Below are 25,154 nucleotides of genomic sequence, written 5' to 3' on the forward strand. Positions count from 1 at the left end.
TATTTTTGAGCAAGACGGAGTGTGAATATGGGAGGGGCAGAGAGAGAGGGAGACACAGAATCCCAAGCAGGCTCCAGGCTCTGAGCTATCAGCACAGAGCCCCACATGGGGCTTGAACTCACGAACCATGAGATCATGACCCGAGCTGATGTCAGACACTCAACTGACTGAGCCACCCAGGTGCCCCAGGAAAGGGCAGATTTTTTTTAAAGAAGAAGACCTGAAAAATAAATTTTAAGAAGTCAAGAATAAAACTTTAACACAGGTAAGATCAAAGTTTGAATGAGTCAAACACAAAATTCTATCTTCTCTTTTTGCCCCATCAGCAGCGCCACCATTTAATTTTTTTTTTAATGTTTATTCAATTTTGAGAGAGAGAGAGAGAGAACAGGAGAGGAGCAGAGAGAGAGGGAGACAGAATCAGAAGCAGGCTCTAGGCTCTGAGCTGTCAGCACAGAGCCCTATGTGGGGCTCAAACCCACAAACAGCGAGATCATGACCTGAGCTGAAGTTGGACGCTTAACTGACTGAGCCACCCAGGTGCCCCAGCAGCACCACCCTTTAAAGACAGGTGACACTTAGGAACTTGACTATGAAACTAGAGATGGATGGACACATTGCATGCAGGCTCACACACAAAATAAAACACAGGAAGATCTCATATCCAAGGGATGCATGTTGAGAGAGAAATGATTTAACAATTTGAGGGGAGGGGTGCCTAGGTGGCTTAGACAGTTAAGTGACAGAGTTGGGCTCAGGTTGTGATCTCCTGAGTTCGAGTCCTGCCATCGGGCTCTTTGCAGTCAGCACAGAGCCTGCTTGGGACCCTCTGTCCCCCACTCTCTCTCAAAAATAGATAGATAGATAGATAGATAGATAGATAGATAGATAGACAGACAGATAGATAGATAGATATAGATATAGATAAAAGAAATTTGGGGGGGAAAATGTCTAGAAAACACTAAAGAACACTTTGAGGTAAAAATGAAACTCAAGTTGTTGAGTTAAACTAGTTTAAAACCATTCTGGCTTTAGGCTTTCTACAGGTCATTAACATCTACCAGTTCAAGTCACTTCAGATTAGGCATTCCAACAGTGAGGTTCACATTTTCTCACTTCAAAAAAAAAAAAAAAAAAAAAGAAGAAGAAGAAGAAGAAAAATGTGAGACAAAAAAAAAAGGAGCAGGAGGATTCAAATATGGCATTTCAAGGCTAAAATATGGTAACACAGGACAAGATACATAAGGTGCTAGGGGAAGACAATGGATGGAAATCCTGTGGCTCTAGAAATGTCACCCGCGCTTCTAGAATTTTCAGCTTTGTGGAGATTAGTAAAGGTGGAAGCTGTGTAAAATTGTCAACCATGTGGCACACAGGGGACAAGCCTCTGTCTGCTTGTCACGCGGAGTCCAGACAGAGCGATCATTTGCCAATTCTGAGTTGGGGTTTTTGAAGGGAGACATCTCCATGTCCGAGGGGAAACTGGCAGCTCTTAAAGTGATTTATTCTACTGAGATGTTTGGGCAAAGTCTGTAATTTAAATTCATCTGTCGCCTATGTTCTATTTTGTTCTGCATTAGAGTATATCCACATAGATTTCTCTGCTATGTGCTATTATTTATGACTAGGGAAGAATGTGACCACAAGTTCTGATAACCAAAACTGCTTCCAGCCTGAGTTTTCAATCTCAAAAAAAAAAAAAAAAAAAAAAAAAAAAACATGTATAAATTTGTGGCCAAAAGTACAGCAATGGGCAGAGGTCAATGTGAGCTGGGGAGGTTAAGGGAACAGTTTTCTGAAACATCTGGGAATCCAAGATACACTCATAAACATTATTGTGATATAAATCACAGGAATTTATATTATTAGAAAGACACAGGGAGATCTATTTGTGAGTGTCTGGAAAATAATGAAGCAAACAGGAAACAGAATATGGAGAAAGAGGTGAAATTATTTCTTCCATGTTGATTTTGTTGCCATGAGTCTCCATTATCACGTGAAAAAAATGCACTTGATGTAATGGATTTGGCGATTGCTAAAGTTTGTAACACAATGCACCTCAAGGCATCTTACTGAACACTTAACTCTAATTGGCTTGAAAATGAACAAGAACATCTCATAGAAAGCGTAAGCTTGGTCTCAGTGAGATAAACTCAGAATGCTGATCAAATCAAGGTACCACTGTGGAGACACAAAATCACTATTTGGTTGATTTTTTCCTTTCACAGAGTCTCTCCTGAGTCTATAAGCTGTCCACATGAGTGGTATTTCCTACCAACTTTAATAAAAAGGTCTTGGAATAAGAGGGAGTATGCAGCTTAATTGTATATAGTAGAGGTCATCACAAGGTCCCTCTATTGTGGCGATGCTGAATTTCACAAGGAAGCAAACAGCATGTGCATTTGCAGACAAGGGTAGGAAAGAAAACTCATGCCCAAAATGGCTTATAGACATCACCAGGAAAAGTATTCCTCCTTATGTGAGATGTGTCAAAAAGACCTAGGAGTGGAAATAACGGCTCTCCTGTCTTCTCTTCATACATGACAAAATCCAATTTATTTCTAAATTCAAAGATATCTATAATCAAGTATCTGAAATGGCTGAGGATGCCAAAAATCATAGCTGCTTAGAGCATCAGGATTTAGTCCATCTACTAATGAAGAAATAGAGGAAATAAGAAATGTATCTGAAAGGAGGGAGAAAGCGACATGAGTCCAGTTGACTGAGAAGACTTTTCTAGTTGAAGAAGGGAACTATACCCTATGAATATTCATGGTCCATAGCACCAAACCCTTTTCTCTTCTTGTGAGCAAGATGCCTAGAGTAAGGGAAGATGTGCCTTCATCCAGTGCAGGCTTACTGAGAACAGTTCAAAAGAGAATGTGGCGAAGGAAGCAAAGTAAGACACAATTTTTTGGATTGCAATGTGAGAAGGTTTAACAGACATATAACTTCTCTAATAAGGGCAAAAGGGAAATATGGTCTACGGTTAAGCTCCCCTGAAAGGGTTTCTGATACTACTTTGTATTTTTTAGCATCATAAAAACAAATGAGGGAATAGTAAAAGCTCTATATGGAGTAACTTGCTCTATTTCCTACTCTGAAAGTTAAGCTATAAATAACAATTTTAGAATCTAACTCCAGTGTTCCCTGTCTGACTTTATGAAAAAGGTCATAAACTGGCAACTCATGGGTAAGTCGGATCCATGAGGTATGCCACCAAAATTTTGTTTTAAATGATAAATTTTATGGGAATATTTGCAAATTGAGGGGGAAAACATGAATTTTTGTCTTTTCTTTGGCAGAAAGACTAGCAATCTTAGGTATGGCAAAATCGATTGGACCTGAGTCGCCACAGCCAGCTTTTAATGAAGCAGCCCTGTTTATTTTTCAGCATTTCCTGAGTCACTTTTTCCTTCTATTTCTACTGCCTGCCACATAGGTATTGCCATCTCGAGCAACACAACATCATATCCTTATAGATGTATTATATTCATTAAGTAGTAAATAATTTTTCACTGATATTTGACATGTAATTTTTCACTTTTTAAAGGTTTATTTGTTTTTGAGAAAGAGAAAGAGAGAGTGAGCAGGGGAGTGGTAGAGAGACGGAGACAGAATCTCAAGGAGGCTCCACGCCTTAAGTACAGAGCCCTATGCAGGACTCGAACTCACAAAACCGTGAGATCATGACCTGAGCCAAAACCAAGAGTCAGATGCTTAACCAGTTGAGCCACTCAGGTGCCGTTGATATGTAATATTTTAAGTAGGTTCTACTTGCATGGAAAGAGGAAATTAGCCACTTAGTTTTCCCAGCGGTCCACATACTACTGGCTGAAGACATTATCTGAATGCATCCACTCAACCTGGAGGTTTAGTGCCACCTAGCAAAAGGCATCTGGGTTCCATTGTCTTTCTAAAACTTAAAAAAGAACAGAAATACCTCATTTAACCAACCAACAAGCCGAATAGTATACTCTTCTCATGGTAGCAATGGGCATAAATCCCCCCATGACACCTGCTACTTAAGCTACTCTGCCTGACCAAATTTCCAGTCATTTCTTTTCCTTATGAAACATGAACTTCTTTAAATCCTAAAAGACAACAACAATGAAGCGTTTCCAGTCCAAGGGTAAGACTTTGACAAGAGGGAGAACATGCCCAGAGAATTTAAAGCCAGTGGGTATAAAAGGACAACAGCCGGGACAGTTAAGTAAGATTCTGAGGATCCATTTTAACAGGAATGTTCTCTAGTTTCTGCTCTGAGATGCAATTGAGCCCTACTCCTCATAGGCCATGAGTCTACACATGGTCTACCTGGCTATGTTTCCTTCCTAGGACGACCTCATGCCCCACTGCTCTGCCTCGCAAAACCCCTCCTGTCCACTCCAAGACTAACCATAACAGAGGAGAAGACTGAGGGAAAGAGACTGATTTGGGTTTCTGTTTCAAGCTGCTTGTGTTTGAATCTCCTGCATTCACTTCTGAGATCACTCAAAAGAGCTTAACTATAAAACAAATCAGTCACTGAGGCTGCCAGAGGGCAATCATAAAAAACTTCAACTGGCTTGATTTCAGGAGCTCCCCGGGGCAATTTTCCATAAGGCTGGGGGCGGGGGGTGGGGGTGGGGGTCGGGTAACAGGACAGGTGTGACAGAATCACTAGCTAGAAGTTGCCTGTGAAGCTCTGGCCAGGGATTTCGATCAAGCACCCGTGGCGCCCTCCCCATTTCTGGCCCAAATGCCCTAATTAGGCACTAACAAAGAGCAAGTTGAGCAAATACATCAGTAAAAGGGCTCCCCTGGGAAAGAGGTAAGTTCTGACTGATGCAAGCCCCAGAGCTGTTGAAGTCAAACACTCGGGTACACTCAGCAAGGATTCCTGGAGGAAATGAGGTCTCGCTGGGTATGTGGGAGGCCTGCCAAAGGAATCAAGGCATCAGGTTATTCCAAAGACTCCAGAGGACTGTTGTCTCTGCTCTGCCAGAGGGCCAGGAATTGCTGAGAACATCACCAGTGACCGGGGGCACTCAGAGGAGGTTTGATAGGGGAAAGAATGAAATCACCCATCATGCAACACCTCTGCTCATTTAAGACCAAGTACAAAATACAGTAACTGGGAAAGTAATGTAACAATGTTCATGAATGCAACTTCAAGTATTATATGTATTTTTTTGTTGTTACAATGAAGTTTTTTTGGTTTTTTGTTTGTTGTTATTTGTTTGTTTTTCTCATTTGTTCTCACAACATGGCTTCCTATCTTTGGGAAAATACTGTTTTTTGTTAGTCATATATATATACATATATTTTTAGATTTTTATTTATTTATTTATTTATTTGGAGAAAGGGAGAGAGAGAGAGCGCAAGCAGGGGAAGGGCAGAGGGGGGAGAAACAGAATCTCTAGCAGGCTCCACACCGCCAGCGCAGAGGCCGATATGGGGCTTAAACTCATGAACCAGGAGATCACGACCCAAGCCAAAGTCAAGAGTTGGATGCTTAACAGACTGAGCCATCCGGGAGCCCCCATAAATATTTTAATATGTAATGAACAGTAACTTTAAGGCAAAATCCACTTTTCCTTGTCCAGAGATTTTTCAAGAAATTATTCAATTATCTAATGCTGACTGGAAACATAAAATGTGCTGTATACTTAAAGGGTGGATAAAAGGAGGTATTAGGAAAACTCAAAAGATTTTCTTACAGCAAAACCAATTTGAGTCAAACTTTCCTTTAGGCACTAACCTGTTTGGCTAATTTTTTCTTACTTTGAATTCCTACAGTTAATTTGGTCATTACTTGATATTTATAGAGTACTTTGAAATTTCCTAGTGTTTAATACCATTACTTAGTTTTTCTTTACAACATTCCCAAAAGGTGTAAGCAGTAAAATCTTCTCAGGAACAGAACAGGAAATTCTAAACTGCCAGCAGAAAATATATTTTTATAAGGCATTTTGGGTGGTGAACCGGGTAAGGAAGTCAGATGCTTACTCATTTAACCAACTTAATTTCAAATTAATTCTGCCAACATTTATTTGAACTCAGCTGTGACAATAATCTTCCAGGGTTTAATTATGATTAATTACAGCCAATCCTGGCAAGGAACTAGAGTTTAATATAGGGGTCTTAAGATCAAGTCTCAAGTTGGAAGTACCTGGAAAGGTCAGCAATTCCAGAACAGCTCCAAAAGGCAGGCCATCTCCAACAGATGGAAATTGATTTTAAAGTTCTCCCAATACCTCCTTTTTTTCAAACCTGTTCCATTTAAAGTCTTTTGGTATAGAAATGTTACTTTCCTAAGTCCAATCAAAATCCAGGCTTAAAGAATAAACCCAATTCATCTGGCTCATACCTCACTGGAAAGAGCGAAATTTGGTTACAAACTACATCACCTTAAAAAATCAATACTGCTGGGGTGCCTGGGTGGCTCAGATGATTAAGTGTCCGACTTTGGCTCAGGTCATGATCTCATGGTTTGTGAGTTTGGGCCCACCGTCAGGATCTGTGCTGACAGCTCAGAGCCTGGAGCCTGCTTCAGACTCTGTGTCTCCTTCTCTCTCTGCACCTTCCCCATTCATGTGCTGTCTCTATCTCAAGAAATAAATACACATCACAAAAATAAATTTTTTAAGCAATATTGCCACTTTCCACAATGACTTACTTTTTCAAGTAAGAGAGATGCCTGTTCCTTAAACCCTACGACCTTATTTGAGCATTTTCCTTTCCAATTCCAGGCTCAATTGGGAAGGATTAGAATAGTTTCTAGATCTCATGCCACAGCATAGTCTCTAAAAATTATGGTAACAGTGATAGACAGAAGTTCGATAAATTCTGAGCCCAATAAAAATCACAAAGGCAACATGACAATGGAATTGATTTCAAGAGGCATTTCATGAGAGTCTGTCTACTCTGTGCTTAAAAATGGGCAGTGTGTTATTTACATCCAAAAAAACAAGTAGCTTTTTTTTTACAAGAGGATTGAAATACAGAGATAAAAGCACATTTAAAGATTCCAAAAAGGGCACAATCACAAGAAAAATGCAAACTGTGTAGTTTAGACAAAATCAAGAGACACGTCAATGTGAAATAAGAAATATCCTAACACAAGAGGTAGGACTTGAAATGAAACTTGCGACAGTTATCTCTATAAGAAAAGAAAGAGAAGAAATCACATTCTCAATAAAGGAAGCAACAATTCAAGTAATTACTTGATTAGAATGGCCTATTCTTAGGTTAATGATGGAAAATGTCTACATGGACGAGTTGTTCACAGAGTGAGGTGAAGATTAAAACTGAACGACTTAGGGCAAATTATCCTCCGATCTCATGAAAAGAAGGTCTTTGTTCCGTGTGTAAATTCCAATCTGATTTTGAGACTGATTTAAAAACACAAGACAATGAAGAATGATGTGGAAGGTCAGTAATCTAGCACATAATAAAGACACCAACAGATCTACCGAGAAACAGAGAAGAGGTAAGGTGAAAAGGTGGTTTGATGGAAGAATATTTGAAGACACAAGAGAGGAAATTCAGATTAAAGGAAATCCATTAAAGGTAAGTTTTTTAATACAAAGAAAGGGAGGTAAAGGTTACCACGATGAAGGAATTCTTATTATAGAACAAATATTCCATTTCTCCAACTATTGTAGAACGGGCACCTTACGATCCTCCCTAAGATTTCTCGACTTCTTCCCTCTCAGCTACTCTACAAATTCTTCCTGGTTTGGCTTCTATGTCAGTGACTTCAACTCTTTCAAGCACGTGTACTTATTAAAACAAGTATGGGCCTCACATCGACTTTTCTGTTGTTGGACTCTGCTGACTATTGTCAGTAGCTATTTCATAGACCATTCCTCATATCCACTGCATCAAAACCCTAATCCACCGTTTTGCTCCAATCCAGACCCTCCACAGCCCAGCACTATGTCCTCCAGTGTGAGACTATCAAATGATACGTCATTATTTTCTCTCACCAGCTTCCTTACAGCAGCCTCTCACTTCATTTCTCTGCTTCCAACTTCTATCACTAACGTATATTTAAACCATCTGCTTGACAAAGACACTCATTGTTACAAATATGTAATGTGGTTTTTTTTTGACTATAGGAAACATCCAAATTATATTGCATAATATCCAAGACATCATTATTTTTTTTTCCAGTCTTTCTTTTCAGACACTGTCCAACCCTGGTGTCTTTCCACTTCCAGAATATGTGTTCGTTCCAATATGGAGCTGTGGCTATAGCTATCAGACCATATCTGAAAATCCTCCTCAATTCTGTTCCCTTGGAAAATTTTGTATTGCTTTTAAAATAAGCTAGGAAAACATATTTTCCTATGACCACACACCCATAATTAATCAGTATCCCCTCCAAATGACCATTATACTTACATATAGTTCTAATGGTAATTTATGAGTAACTGCTCTATTTATCATTCTACTGGAAGCTTATCTGACTGTAAGATAAGCTGGCTCACAGGTTTCAGACACATGCGTGCTCAAAAAATGTTATGAGATTTTACTTGTGGCCTTTCCTGTAACCTAAAGAAAGATGTTAATTGCCTGAGACAGTACTTTCTAAAGTACAAATTTTAAGTACTTGTCCATTTTTTTAAATGACTCTATATACAATTTTTGGTTGTGAGACCCTTTCTGTTCTTCCACTTATACTCTGTATGATGCCAGTCCATTAAGCACAAACACACACACACACACACACACACACAATTGAGCACCATTGTGGTGGTATAAACACAGCAGCTGCTCTATACATGCTGTTTACATAAATTTCTACTATAGCTAGTTAATACAATCACACCAGAAAAAACATGTGCATAAAGCAGAAACTCCAACATAGGCCAGGGATTTTAAGAAAAGTGGACGTTATGGTTCAGGCACTCGAGTCAGACAGAACAACGGAGATCTAACTTTTAAAGACTCACATACCTCATATGGCTGTTATAAAGATTAAATAAAACAGTGCATCCAGAAAAAGCTGGCATGTAACTATATGCCTAACCTGATTGTTACTCTGATTGTAATTGTGTTATCTATAAACTGTGGAAGACACCAGAGAGAGCCTGGGCTGGAGAACCAGACAGAATCTAAGTTGAAATATCTGCCAGCTGTGTGACCTGGACGATTATTGAACTTCACGAAACCTCCCTGCATTTTTCTTAACTGTATCTATAATCAACATTAGATACAGCCTCATCATTTTAAAATGAGATCTATATTGCAACCATCATGAAAACCGGCATACAGAGAATGCCAAATAAAGATGGTTCTTTTCTCTTTCTCTCAGGTAAAAAGCCTACCTTTCACTATTTTTAATAGTGTAAATTTTGAAAGATGTAATAGATTCTCTGCTAATTGCATCAGAATTTACGAGCTTGTTTACATTTAATAATAAATGTAAATATCTCAGTATTAGCTCTGGCAAGAAGCCCTTTGCTAAAAGGGTGTTTAAGTTCTGATTGTTCTCTAATCAACAATAAACAGGAATGTCCATTTAGGGGACACAGAATTCTGCTATTACAATCAGAGATTTTAAAGTAAAGCCTCTGTGGTTATATGTAAGTGGCTCAAAAGTCCGTAAGATTCCAACAATCCCAACAAAATTAAAAACAAAACAAAACAAGACAAAACAAAACCGTGGATCCCTATTATCACCGAACTGCCAATGTATGTCCAATACTATCTGGACGTAATTTCAAGAGAGTCTCATCTTGCAAACAAAAAATCTTCATTGTTTTAATCCTATTCTTGAAAATTTAGACATATAGCCCTGGTAATTTTCACCAATTTTGAAATAATAGAGAGACAAATGTGGAACATTAGGAGCAGCAAAAAAAAGGGAAAGGGAACTATCCTTTTATTAAACTTTACTTGCTTTTACCCAGGTACTGTTAATTGGCATGACCTACATATTTCTAGTTATCACATTATTCACCGTTGAGCTAAAGCAATACTAACTATACACTTTTTTTTTATGACTTCAAGAATACAGAATGTCTTAAATAATGGACCATATTGCACCTTCTCTCAATGGAATCAGTGTTCCAGGAAGACTCAACAGTGACTATTTTTTAATTCTTTTAAATGTTTTTATTCATTTTTGAAAGACAGAGAGATACAGAGCACTAATGGGGGAGGGGCGGAGAGAGAGAGAGAGAGAGAGAGAGAGAGAGACAGACACAGAATCTGAAGCAGGCTCCAGGCTCCGAGCTGTCCGCACAGAGCCCAACACAGGGCTCGAACCCATGAGCTGTGAGATTCTGCCCGGAGCCCAAGTTGGATGCTTAACTGACTGAGCCACCCAGGCACCCTGTGACTTTTTTTTATTAACCAAGTCTGAGGGCATGTAAATATGGAATTGTTAGACAATCTTTCCAGACAGGCTTGACAGAGACCTTTCTCACTCTCGCTGATTCTTCCTTCCCTTAATTCAGGTCAACTGACGATTATAAGTGGAAGAGGGCATCACGTTTTCCATTTTCCCCATCAGAACCCACTTCCTTCTGTGTCTCCTCTCCTTCAAAGCTCATTTATTACAGTTGGAAAAATGAATTTGATTCGTGACCTAATTTGGAGAAAAATGAGTTTGAGTAATCAACATCTTCCTGTGAAACGTCAGTGTGGGAGCAGTCTCCTTGTGGTAGTTTGTGGGTTCTGATCTCTACGTACCCACTAAGCTTCCTAAACGCACCAACTGTATGCCGCAATGCATTGATTTTAAAGTGTTTTGCCAAGTTTTACAGAGGAACCATTTAATGTATCAATAATATTGCCTTTCTCACAAGCTCTAATTTTTGTGAAGTTCAATCAGACTCTGTTTCTCCTAGGAGTATTGAGTATTATTGCATGGATATGACTGCCAGGCTATCGATCTAAGGGATACCATTTACGGTCTAACTGCAAATTCTCATCCTCTTAGGGTTTAAGCTATTCTCTTCGTCTTTGGATTTCAACAGTGTGACTAAGATAGGTCGACTTGTGATCAGATAATGAGTGATCAGAAACTACCTTAAATACTTTGAACTGGTAAGTCTCCTGGGCTTTGTTAAGAGCTTCTCTATGTAGACACATCTTCAATGACCCATCAGGCAGCAGGCAATTCTGCCTTAGCCTTCACTTCCTGCTTGCTCAGAGCTTCAAGGTCAGCCTGAGGGGAAAGATTAGTGTCCTTTTCAAGTCTTTTCCTGGGCATGAGCACAACTGTGCCTTTTTAAGTGTCTCTTAGAATTCCCCAGTATGTGTCAGAAGAACTTTCCCAAGTCCCCTATGAACACTTCATTTGCCAATTTTTCCGTGAAGTTTTTGGTCAGCTTCCTTTAGTACAAGCGAGTATCACTGCCTTAGGTATCCGCAATATTAACTGATTTCTGCTGATTGGTCTTCACAAACACCCTAAGGACATGGTTGAAGAAAGAATATGGCCACTTGCACAGATCAAGTACTGTGTCAGGTGAAACAGAGATAACAGGGAACTGCCACACAAGTCAAATGGAGACAATTCTCCAGAGTTGAGGCTTTCCAAGTTTGAGCTTCAAACTTGTTCTTTCCCTTCAGTGGCTGCCAGACTACTGGTTTTCACATTGTGGTTGCAAAGCCTTTGCTTTCAAAGGCAAGGTGCATATTGGAAGGGGGTACTGGGCAAAACGCATGTTAAAACAGCACAAAGTTTTCTAGTCTTACTGAGTGAGATTCCACTCTTTTTCTTGAATAAATCCTCCTTGGATTGTTGTGAGCCTTTATTTAATTTCCAGAGTCGCAAAAGCATTAATTTTGACAATATTTGCTACTCCTCATTTTTTTTAAATTTTATTTAAATCCAAGCTAGTTAATATATAGTATAGTAATGGCTTCAGGAGAATTTAGTGATTCATCACTTACATATAACACCCAGTGCTCATCCCAACAAGCGCCCTCCTTAGTACCCATCACCCATTTTCCCATCCCCCCACCAACACCCCTCCAGCAACCCTCAGTTTGTTCTCTATATTTAAGAGTATCTTATGCTTTGCCTCACTGTTTTTATCTTATTTTCCCTTCTCTTCCCCTATGTTCATCTGGTTTTTTTCTTAAATTCCACATACAAGTGAAATCATATGATATTTATCTTTCTCTGACTTATTTTGCTTAGCGTTAAACACACTCTAGTTCCATCCACATTATTGGAAATGGCAAGATTTCATTCTTTTTGATCAAAAAAAAAAAAAAACATTCCCCATTGTATATATATAACACATCTTCTTTATCCATTCATCAGTCAATGGACATTGGGCCCTTTCCATACTTTGGCTATGGTCGATTGCACTGCTATAAACAGTATATTGTGTGTGCCCCTTCGACTCAGCATTTTTGTATCTTTTAGATAAGTACCCATAGTGCAATTGCTGGATCATAGGGTAGCTCAATTTTAATTTTTTGAGGAACCTCCACACTGTTCTCCAGAGTGGCTGCACCAGTTTGAATTCCCACCACCAGTCTAAGAGGGTTCCCCTTTCTCCACATCCTCGCCAACATCTATTGTTTCCTGACTGGTCAATTTTAGCCATTCTGACTGGTGGGACATGATATCTCACTGCTGTTTTGATTTGTATTTCCCTGATGATGAGTGAGGTTGAACATCTTTTCATGTGTCTTTTTAGCCATCTGGATGTCTTCTCTGGAAAAGCATCTGTACATGTCTTTTGCCCATTACTTCACTGGATGATTTGAGTTTTTGGTGTTGAGTTTGATAAGCTCTTTACATATTTTGGATACTAACCCTTTATCTGATATGTCATTTGCAAATATCTTCTCCCATTATGTTGGTTGCCTTTTAGTTTTGTTGTTTCCTGCACTGTGCTGAAGCTTTTTATCTTGATTATGTCCCAATACATCCAGTTCGCTTTAGTTTCCTGGCCTCCAGACACACGTCTAGTAAGAAGTCACTCCGTCTGAGGTCGAAAGGTTACTGCTTGTTTTCTCCTCAAGGATTTTGATGGCTTCCTGTCTTACATTAAGGTCTGTCATCCATTTTGAGTTTATTTTTGTGTCTGGTGTAAGAAAGTGGTCCAGGTTCATTCTTCTGCATGTCGCTGTCCAGTTTTCCCAGCACCACTTGCTGAAGACACTGTCTTTATTCCATTGGATATTCTTTCCTGCTTTGTTGAAAATTAGTTGGCCATTCATTTGTGGGGTCTTTCTGGGTTCTCTGTTCTGTCTCATTGATTTATGTGTCTGTTTTTGTGCCAGTACCATAGTGTTTTGATGACTGCAGTTTTGTAATACAGGTTGAAGTCCTGAATTGTGACACCTCTAGCTTTGGTTTTCTTTTTCAACATTACTTTGCCTATTTGGGGTCTTTTCTGGTTCCATACAAATTTTAGAAATGTTTGTTTTAGCTCTGTGAAGACTGCTAGTGTTATTTTGATAGGGATTGCACTGAATATATAGATTGCTTTGGGTAGTATTGACCTTTTAATAATATTTGTTCTCCCAATCCATGAGCATGGAATGTTTTTTTTTTCATTTTTTGGTGTGTGTCTTCTTCAATTTCTTTCATAAGTTTTCTATAGTTTTCAGGGTATAGATTTTTCACTTCTTTGATTAGGTTTATTCGTAGGTATTTTGTGGGTTTCGGTGCCATTGTGAATGGGAGTGATTCCTTGATTTCTCTTTCTGCTGCTTCACTATTGGTGTATAAAAATGCAACCAATTTCTGTACATTGATTTTATATCCTGCAAGCTACCCCTTATTTTTATATTCAAGGTGTGTTTGGGGGACTCCTTTCTCTACAGTCAGAAGTACATCACCATAAATATTAAATTTTTGGCTTTGGGTTTAATGTGTTTCTTCTTTCCTACCTCAAATATTCATGAGAACCTTATCAACTGTCCTTAGCTTTATGGTCTGGATAAAAAATAAAAAATAAAAGCAAAAAGAAGACATCCCTCAAGTTGCTTATAATCTCATCACGAGTCGCCATGAGGGGTGCTGTTGGCTGCAAAAATATGCCTTAGAAGTTGTGAAAACATAGAAGCAGTAGTGATGTTAATCATCTGTCCCAGGGGTGCCAGGGTGACTCAGTCTGCTAAACCCTCAACTCCTGATTTTGGCTCAGGTCATGATCTCATGGTTTGTGAGATCAAGCTCCACTTCAGTCTCTGTACTATCACCATAGAGCCTGCTTGGGATTCTCTCTCTCTCTCACTCTCTCTCTCTCTCTGCCCCTCACCTGCTCATGAGCGTGTGCACTCTCTCTCTCTCTCTCTCTCAAAATATAAATTTCAAAAAATGAAGCAAACAAAAAACAAGTCATCTTTCCCGTTTCACATTTTAAGGATGTGAACAGAATGAATTCCATTTTTTTCTGTCCTAATTACCACAAGCTGTTAGTAGAAAATGGTATTTCTTTCTCAACCAAATGATTATTCCTCTCCATCTTTCAATCCCAATTTTAAAAGAGGTCAGCACTGTAACACGTTTTCCTAAATGCTATAGACAAATCAACTGTGTTAGAATACATGGAATGTAGATATTACTGGAAAACAATGTAATTTTGCTTATGAATTTATAACCTGCAAAATATTTAGGATTTATATGCACAAAAAGTAGAAAGATATGATAAAAATATCCTAATTATATAGGAACTCAACTATTTATACTTGTGGAGTTTACCTCAAGTGATTATAGTCATAACAACGGACTCAGGAAAGAATATGTATGGCTAACTCATGAGTTTGGAATGTGAAGGACGCCTTCATTCTAATTCATGACAGTCATATTGCCCAAAGCAAGCCTTCCCCAAATTCTTCAGCCAGAGTCATGATACCACGGCCCTTTACTCATGTTTCTTGTCCACTTACATAGTACTTAATGTATTTTGTCTCCTTGTCTACCTGTCTTTCCCACTAGATTATGCTCACTTCTGAAAAGACACACTTCCATTCTCCATCTTCCACATCAAAAATAGACACACGGTATTTCTCTAACAATTGTTTCTCGAATGGATGGATGAAATAATGATTGAATTTACCTTTCACTCTGCTTGGGCAAATGCAGACTGAGAATCGATATGATCTCACGAACTTCATTCCGCAGGTGGGTGGATCTACACAAAAGATGGGGTTTATTAAAGTTCAGGGAAGAAACTGAACTCAGCAACGTGAGATAAAGTGACAGCTAAAATTTAAAAATACCGGGAATTTGTTGCTTTAGATAAATGCATGTACCAAAATTATGCCTGGTAGAGTCTGGGAATGAATACATTGGTCACATCAGGTAACTTAACTCTCACCTATGCAAAAATAGGGAGTCCGGAAAAGAGGTATGGATTATGAATGATCTTATTCTCTGTCCTGATGTCATGCCACTGGTGTTTTGTTTTGTTTTGTTTTTTTAATTTTTTTAATGTTTATTTATTTTTGAGAGAGACAGAGACAGAATGCCAGTGGGTTGGGGCAGAGACAGAGAGAGGCACATAATCTGAAGCAGGCTCCCGGCTCCAAGCTGTCAGCACAAAGCCTGACGCGGGGCTCAAACTCACGAGCTGTGAGATCATGACCTGAGCCGAAGTCAGATGCTCAACCGACTGAGCCACCCAGGCCCCCCTTGTTTTGTTTTTTAAAGTTTATTTATTTTGAGAGAAAGTGAGAGCACATGTGCATGTGAGTGGGGAAGGGGCAGAGAGAGGGAGAGAGAGAATCCCAAGCAAGCTCCACACTGTCATCAGGGAGCCCCATGTGGGGCTCAATCTCAGAAACCCTGATATCATGACCTGAGCTCAAATCCAAGGTTGGAGGCTTAATCAACTGAGCCACCCAGGTGACTGTTTTGTTTTATTTTTAAAGTAGGTTCTATATCCTACAAAGGGCTTGAACTCACGACCCTGAGATCAAGAGTTGCATTCTCTACACACTGAGCCAGCCAGATGTCCCAGGCCATTTGCTTTTGCACAAAAGAGGAACAAGAGTTATTTTCCAGGGATGCTACATAACTGCTTATGACTGGTTTTAAATTTGGTGTTATGAAATTTAACACCAAAAAATTTTTAAAAAATAATAAAAGAACACAAAGTTTGCTAGTCTTACTGGATGAACACAATCCATGAGCAAAAACAAGGCCAAAGGATTTCATTTCTTGTGAATTAGCTACTGAGAAACTTCTCTGTTCATTTCCACAATTTAGCATAATAAAAGAGATCTATCCCAAAGTAAGGAAAGCACACATAAAACATATGAAGTTAGATGTAACAGATATTGTAGAGACACAACGAAATGAAGAGCTTTTTAAAAAGGATTTTCTAATTAAGAACAGAATTATTCTTTAATGAGTACACCTTAATTAATTTAACTAATGAATTAAACTCACTTTCACACCTGAGGATGAATTGAAACTACAGTATTTTCACTTCGGTGATAAGAATAGTCCTTTAAGAAATTAGAGTTTCTGGTGAAAAATCCATGAGGACTGTACATTCATAAAGCTAAATCACATTATATTATCTATATGTTTCACCTATTATTTCAAAAAAATGCCACATCATCTATTTTGAGCCCTAGGCTGCCTCATTAAAACTAGATAGTTATAAATTATTTGATATTGCTTGGGGAGCACTCTCCAACCCTTGCTGGATATTAAATACTATCAAATTATTTTATTATTATTTTTAGGTCACGAACATTCTGTCTTCAGTCACTCAGTTGTTTTTACTTTAATGTCATCCAATAACTACAGGGACTCAAGGGGAAAAGTAAGTCCCAAAAGTGTTCTCTGTTGTTCTTTATGCACATTTTGATGAAGAGAGAGAGAGAGAGAGAGAGAGAGGTTGTTGCTTTGCCCTCAGTTAAAACAGCTCTAATTTCTCCTTAAGAGAGGGCTTACAGTCTGTGTGCTTAGTGCATACATGTTTGCACAATTCCTGGAAATGGTAAAGACAGTTGTGCATATAGTGATGACTAACACTTTGGTACTAACACAGCAAAGTACGAAATCAGAACCCGTTCATTTGTTTTTTTGTTTTTTGTTTTTAATTTTTTTTTTAACGTTTATTTAGTTTTGAGACAGAGAGAGACAGAGCATGAATGGGGGAGGGGCAGAGAGAGAGGGAGACACAGAACCGGAAGCAGGCTCTGGGCTCTGAGCCGTCAGCCCAGAGCCTGACGCGGGGCTCGAATTCACAGTCCGTGAGATCGTGACCTGAGCTGAAGTCAGACGCTTAACCCACTGAGCCACCCAGGAGCCCCAGAACACATTCATTTGTAATCCATGTTGTCTTATGACCACAGAGGTCCAGCCACAAAATGCTTATCCTTAATTTCCTTCAGCGCCTTGTTTCATTTCAGAGCTATGCTGGAATGCTTTTATCCTTTGATTTCGTTCTCAAATTTTCTCCCCAACGTCTCTCTGAACATAAACGGATGCAAAGTGTCATGTGATCAACCAGTATCTAAAGAAAGCTAAGGCAAAACACAATGTGGTTAGCAGCGTTAAACTACAAATTAGGGAATATCAAAATTAAAGTTTTGCTAAAATGCCATTTGCTGCTTTGAAGTTTTCATTCTTTCCTGACTAAAAATATCTAAATACTTCTTCCCTAATTATCTAAATGATGTTATCTACAGCTGAGATTACCCACACTATACCAGACCACTCTAGAGAAACACTTTTCTTTAGATAAGAAAAAGGCCCTGTTCATGCTCTCTCTCTGTCTCAAAAATAAATAAATGTTAAAACAAAAATTAAAAAAAAAAAAAAAAGGGGGCGCCTGGGTGGCTCAGTCGGTTAAGCGTCGGACTTCGGCTCAGGTCATGATCTCGTGGTCTGTGGGTTCGATCCCCGCGTGGGGCTCTGTGCTAACAGCTCAGAGCCTGGAGCCTGTTTCAGATTCTGTGTCTCCCTCTTTCTCTGACCCTCCCCTGTTCATGCTCTCTCTCTGTCTCAAAAATAAATGTTAAAAAAAATTTTTAAATAAAAAGATAAGAAAACGGGAGGCACACAGAAGCATGAGAGAAACAGAGTAGGGAAGTGGGAAAAAAATAACTTCAGGGAACCAAAATAATGAATTCTGGAGTAGTAACTTTTTGTTCTTTATGCTCGTATTGTCCCAAAGTATAATGAGTAACAAAAAATTACTTTTCCAGAAATGCAAGTTTTGAAACACTAATAAGTTAGGCAGACATATTAGCTCTAGTGCATTATATTCTTTCACTTATCTTTTCTTACATACAGAAAACAAACTGATGGTTGCTGGAGGGGAGGTGGTGGGGGGAGGGACATCAAGGAAGGCACTTGTTGGGATGAGCACTGGGTGTTGTATATAAGTGATGAATAACTAAATTCTAAACCTGAAACGAATATTATGCTGTAAATTAATTTAAATTTAAATAAATAAATATTTTTAAGAGGAAGAAAAACTATAATAAAAAAAAAGTTATATGCCAGGAACAGAACCCTTCCCTGTACGAACACAACCACCTTTGAGACAATCATGTATCTTTAGGGGACACCTGGAAACAAAGATACAGTCAAGGATTCATGCTTAATACTTAATTATTGCTGTATGTACCTGTGACCCTGAGGTCAAAATGAAACTTTGAAACACGGAAGTATGGATATTAATGCAGCCTGTCTTTTTATTACGTGTGTGTGTGTGTGTGTGTGTGTGTGTGTGTGTGTGAAGTGTATACACATGTATACAAGAGAGAAAGAGACAGGGAAAGAGAGAAAATGGAATTTCTGAATACTGGGCATCTTAGGTGCAAGTAGCTTTATGTATCTGCCTGCTTATATAGAAAGTAAGAAGTAAATGTATACACTTGGAAAAACAAAATGGAGTGGCTTTCCAAAAATAAGGGACAAGTGTGGAAATTTAGAGTGTTAGAAGAAGCTTTTGCAAAATACAAAGATGTGTCATCTTTCAATTTTTATAAGAGAATTTGCCTACCCCCCAGCCCTGTATTTTACTGAGAACCAAGCAAGAAAGTGTATGTAACTTAGCCAGAATAATTTATCTTTCCATTTCTGTTACAGCTTATACTCTTTACCAAAGTCTATTTATCCCTATTCTGTACCTCTGCACTGATTTATCTCATTGGAACAAGAACACACCTGATTAGGGAGCAGATATCTTGTCCCTGGGTGGTTGTTTTATTTTTACTTAACTATTATATTTCAGAAAAGAGGCTAAATTTGATAATGAGACAAGTGCACTTCAGTTAAATAGCACTTTAGTTAGATATATGCACTGGTCTCTTTCCCTTCTTACAAAGCTAAGTGTCACGTTCCATATATAAAACCAAAATGACGCCATTACCCAAATCAACTGAGAGATTAACAGGAAACAGCTCTGGCCTCCAACACAAAATCCTCATCAGCTAACAAACCTTGGAAAGCTCCCTTAACTGCTCCCATGTTCATGTTTTTCATCTGTGACACAAGTTTGATAATGCTGACCTCTCGGGATTGCTATGGATGGTGGGCTACACTGGGTTATGGTCACCATGGAAATACTCAACAGTTTTTTAATATTGTGATTCACAGCGGCATAGCTTGAGGTAATGATTTCAACTTGGACCCAAGAAGGGAAGGACTCTTCTTGTCCAAAAGGATTGTAAAAACTCCCAACCTTAGGGCCCTCAAGACACACTGGGAGATCACTTTAAAGACTCCAGTGTTGGGATCCATTATTGAATTTAGGAAACAATGGAGTTTTGGTATTGCAGGGCTATTCTTACCTCTAAGTTTACTGATCTAATCAGATGGTCTTAAGGACAGAATGATGTAAGAATAAATGTCTTCTAAATTAGGAGAAAGATAAAACACTCAAGATCTAATGAATGTAAGTTAAATAACTGTTGAAGCAAAGGCAAAGAATTATTTATGATTTGGAATTTCTTTCCAGAAAGCAAAAAAACATAACCCATCTCATAGTAAAAAATGAAGGAACAAGACAGATACCCTGAGGCTCTATAAACTATACAAAATATAGATCTGACCTTCGTCAAATTTAAAAAGTGGTTGTGGAATAGCAAGGTGGTCAAAGTCAAGTGCCTACTGCATGATGAAAACACATACAGTGGTCTGGAAGGTGAAACATAAGCTTATAAGTAAAAAAGGAAGTTCCATTACCAGAGAGCTAGAAGGTATTTTTAATTCCCTAAATGGAGTACCTACCACAAGTAAGAGTTGAGAAGTCTAATGCCATCATAGGAAGGAGGCAGCTATCAGGGCAAGAGAAGAGAGCTGAATAGTTATTCCCCCTATTGGCTTGAGGACCAGAGAAATGGGGTAGGTACCTGTTCTTCATTCAACCCTCTACTACCCCCATCACCTCTCCAAAAGTAAAGTGAGCTGTCTGTCAACCATAAAATATCTGTCCTGGAATGTGCACTAGGTATCTAGGTATCACACAGGTAAAGGCACAGTCTGACATACACAATTTTTTTAAGCAAGATAAGAATTGATATTTCACATTTTGGTTTTAAAATGCACCGGCAGTGTCTTTTAAGTAAATTTTTGAGAATTTTATTTAATGTTTATTTATTTTTGAGAGAGAGACAGAGAGACAGAGAGACAGAGTGCAAGCAGGGGAGGGGCAGAGAGAGAGAGAGAGAGAGAGGGAGACACAGAATCCAAAGGGGGCTTGAGGCTCTGAGCTGTCAGCACAGATCCCAATACGGGGCTCAAACTCACAGACTGCAAGATCATGATCTGAGCCAAAGTCAAACACTTAACTCACTGAGCCACTCAGGAGCCCTGAGAATTTTTTTTTTTTTTTTTAAACCACATGTAAGACAAATTATGTCATTTATATAATCAAATATTTGAGGATATCTAATAACTTAAACACATGCATCGTATTGATTTGAACTTTAAGTAAGAAGAGTAGCTATTGATTATATTTCCCTCCAACACTGAAAAGTTTTAAAGGTAAAAAAGAAAATGCATCAAAATATGATTTGGATTTTGCTGAACACAAAGGTTTTAAAAAATGTGTGTGAAGTTTCATGAGTCCTGAAATTTTCTCCACTCCTAGGAAGAAAGAGTTGAGTCAATGCTAAGAAAGCAATCCCTTCCAAGAGCACCATGCAGATAAATGTTACAGTCTTAGAAATAATGATGTTAATTTACAAAATGATGCCATGGCCTTATAATCTGTCATCATAGCTTTCCCCCTTAAGACAAAAGAAGGCATTTGTGTGTGCAAAACAGAGAGATAAGAGACAAGGTAACCTGCCGCTATGCATCTGTGAGATTTATGCCGGCAGAAAGAAATGGAGCTTTGGAGAACCAGTCCAGAGGCAGACATGCATCACTGACTGAAAATGATTTTGGGGTGGGATGGAAAATGATCCATGGACAGGATAGCAAGAGCTTTCTGACAGAGCTATTACTAAACGTAGAGAACCCTTCTGCACTCTTTAAATTTGAATTTCTTCATTATGCATAGCAAAATCCAAAATGCCTCATCACATTAAAGATTCATTCTAGAGGGCTTAAATGGTGCCAGGGAAAGGGTGCTTTATGGGTTTATGTACAATGTTTTGACGATTGTACCATTATTTTGGCTTATGAGAATGCACTTTTAAACTAATCCAGAAAGTTGACCTTTTGTGGCTCATTGCGTGTGTGTGTCTGCTTTGAAATAACTTATATGTATCCTGTTTCCTTAGTTAATTGTAATGTTGGTCCACTGCAGTAATAAAACTGTTATATATTGAGTATCTGGGATGGACCACTCTGCAGTGTTATATTATAACTGTTTATAACTTTGTAATGCCTTCATAAATGTGATTCATTACACTAATAAACATGCAAGACAATGGCAGCGTCTTGCTGTTTCTTTGCCCAAGTTGCTTGGGCCTTGATACTCAGACATGACTTTCACCTCCACCTTGAACAGAATCTTTGAACATCTGTGATTTGGTTTCACAGACTAATTTTAGTTTGTATTTTCCCCAACATTATAGAATCTCATAAAAAAAGATTATAATAGGATGCATTAGAATTGCTTGTAATTAAGGAAAAATATCCCTTATGGGAGAATATAGACAGATCAAAAGGTGAGAAAGCAGGACCTCCATTTTTAAAAGCTTTTTACAAAACAGAAATTTATACTGCAGGAAAGAAGACTGATAGTGAATTACTTGCTTTTCAATAAACACGGGGTGTTGGGAGAGGCCGGGTCGAGGAGAGATCATTTTTACTCTATTTCCAGTAGAGACAGAAATTAAAGAAACGAAATCAAATTGTAGAGTTGTTTTTGTGTGTGTAAGAGAAGAAGGGCATAGTTTCTGCTTCTGTGTTTATGATTACTTGGACTGTTAAAAGCACTACATAAAAAGACACTCTGCAAACATTCTGTGGAAATGTCTAAAAATAAACTAGAGTTCCATTAATAAAAAATTACCTAGCAATTTTTTCCCCTAAAGGAGAGAATAACTGAATGGTCTGTGTCTGGTTTCAATAGTCTGTTTTGTGGGGATTTGCAGCTTCCCAAAATCCTGTGTTAAGGTTTTAATGTCCCCAGTTAGTGCCAACCAGTTACAAGAACACATCTGAAGAAAGAAAGGAAGATATTGGGACTCATCCACATCCACAAATGAAATTAACCCACAATGTAGTCTTAGCCCTGGGCATTTAAGGCTGCTGAGCTGTACCCTGGTCGCACACAACATGTGTCACGTCTATATAGCAGTACGGGGTGAAGTTACACAGGACATCCTAATTTGTCTGCAGTCTAGTCTACTTGACCAGCCTTGATATTCTACTCTGTTTCTATCAATTTCAAATTTAGGATTTGGACCGTACTTCTTATAGTTGCCAGGTGGGGTCCTGCCTAATCATATCGACTATCATAAATCCAATAGTCAGATGTCCTGACATTTTTTTATTTGTGAAACAATGATAAAACTTGCCTTGCACAGCTTTTCTGAAAGCTAAATGAAGTTTTATGAAATAAAGCATATAGAGCTGAAATATAGAAGATGCTCTAATCATTGGCTGTTTCCTCCCTGTGCTTCCAAACACCATCACAGACCCTACTTAGTCATTGACAATTGCTAAAGAACACTACAGCCCTCTGAACTTAGATATTAGGTCATTTGGTCACTACTGAGGTTCATTTAGTCCTTCCAATTTCAGCTGTTCTTAGTTTTCTCAAACACTTCCACATAAGCCTGCCACTGAGGTTTCAGGGTGCAATACAACTGAATCAGACTAAGCTAACATTATTCTATAATAATAAAAACATGCACAAAGTTCTGAGTCCAATTAACATGTGAAATAATGATCAAGAGCAGCATTACATGAAATGATAAAAGTTGTCCAGTCTATAAAGTAGTAACAGCATGGTGTTGTGGTGTTTTGCCATTTGTAGTTATGACTATATCACAAAAATTGCAAAGAGGATGGGATGCTAAATCAAACCGTACTGGGTAAGGTTTTTACACTGGTGAGAAATGACATTAAATTATTTCCGAACAGACTACACTTCTTTAAGTATACATATTCTAGTTGGTAGGGCAACCATTGGCAAAGATAAATGAAATGAAGACGTAAAACCAGGACCCCAAAAAAAAGATATAAAATAGAATACTTAAAAATACGTGATCAATACAAAAAAAAAAAAAAAAGCAGGTGGAAATCTCTGGAACAAAGAAGAAATTGGACAGATAAAGACAAATAGCCAGATGGTAGACTTAAACTAAACAATACCAATATTTAACATTAAATGTAAATGGGTTAAATATTCCAAACAGGAAACAGACATTTTGAGAATCAATTATTAAGAGCAATCAAGAAAGACCTAACTAGTGGCACCTGGGTGACTCAGTTGGTTGAGTGTCTGACTCTTGATTTCAGCACATAAGCATGTAAAAAAAGTGGAATCATATTATCAACCAACTTAACTTAATAAAAATTATAGAACACTATACTTAGCTGCAGAGCATACATTACTTTCAAGTGTACTTGCAACATACATCAAGGGAGACACTATGGCAGGTCACAGATGTCTCCACATACTTCAAAGAATTTAAATCATAAAGCATACCTAAGCATACAACTAGAAATCAAGAACAACAACAAAATAATCCTTACTTATTTCTAAATTAGGAAACTTAAATCTACATAAACCTATAGTCAAAGAAGAAAGAATGAAAGCATTTAGAAAATATGTTCAGGTGAATAAAAATGAAAGCACAACATAAAATTTGTAGGATGTAAATATAGTAATGGTTATCTTTAAAGGTTTGTGCCAGAAAATCAGTATCTAAAATTAGTAATGTAAGCTAAGGATTGACAAACTTTTTCTTTAAAGACAAGTATTTTAGGCTTACAGAAAATGGTCTATATAACAACTATTTAACTCTGGCATTGTATAAACAATAGAAAAACATACATCTGGCCTGTGGGTTGTAATCTGTGGACGATGATCTAATTAATCTCCCATGTAAAGAAGTTAGGAAAGAAAAAAAAAAAAAAGAAGCAATATCCACAGGAAGTAGAAGAGGATAAATAATGAGTAGAAAATAAAATAAATCAATAAAAATAAAATAACAGAGTAAATCAACAAAACTCAAAATTTGGTTCTTTATATTGTTTAATGTAATTGGTCAACCTAGCAAAAATGATCCCTATATAGAGAAAATATTAACTACCAACAACAGAAATGAAAAATTGGTCATTACTACAGATCTTACAGTCACTGAAATGAAAAAGGTATTGACACTTATTTAAAAAAACACAAAAGAAGTAGGAACTAATTAAATTTGTAATAGAAAATTTTCCTCACAAAGATAACTATGGGCACATAGATGAGCATAGTATCTCCTGGGAATACTATTAAACATCTAGTGAACAAATAATGCCAGTATTACACAAACTTTTTCAGAAAGTGGAGATGGGTAACAGAACATTACAAAACTCATTTTATGAAGTCAGAATAACACAAAAACCAAAGCTGCACCAGGACATTTGAAGAGAAAAAAATTGACAGACCAATATCCCTCATCAATATAGAAAATTCCTTACAAAATCTAAGAAAATCAAATTTAGCAATACATAAAATGAGATAATAAATCATGGCTAGTAGAGTGTATCCAGAAATGCAAACTTGATCTGCTATTTAAATATCAATAAGTATAATTCATCACGTTAATAA

The sequence above is a fragment of the Panthera pardus genome, unplaced genomic scaffold, assembly GCF_024362965.1.
Source record: "Panthera pardus isolate Hobbes unplaced genomic scaffold, ASM2436296v1 HiC_scaffold_2, whole genome shotgun sequence".
Classification (NCBI taxonomy): Eukaryota; Metazoa; Chordata; class Mammalia; order Carnivora; family Felidae; genus Panthera; species Panthera pardus.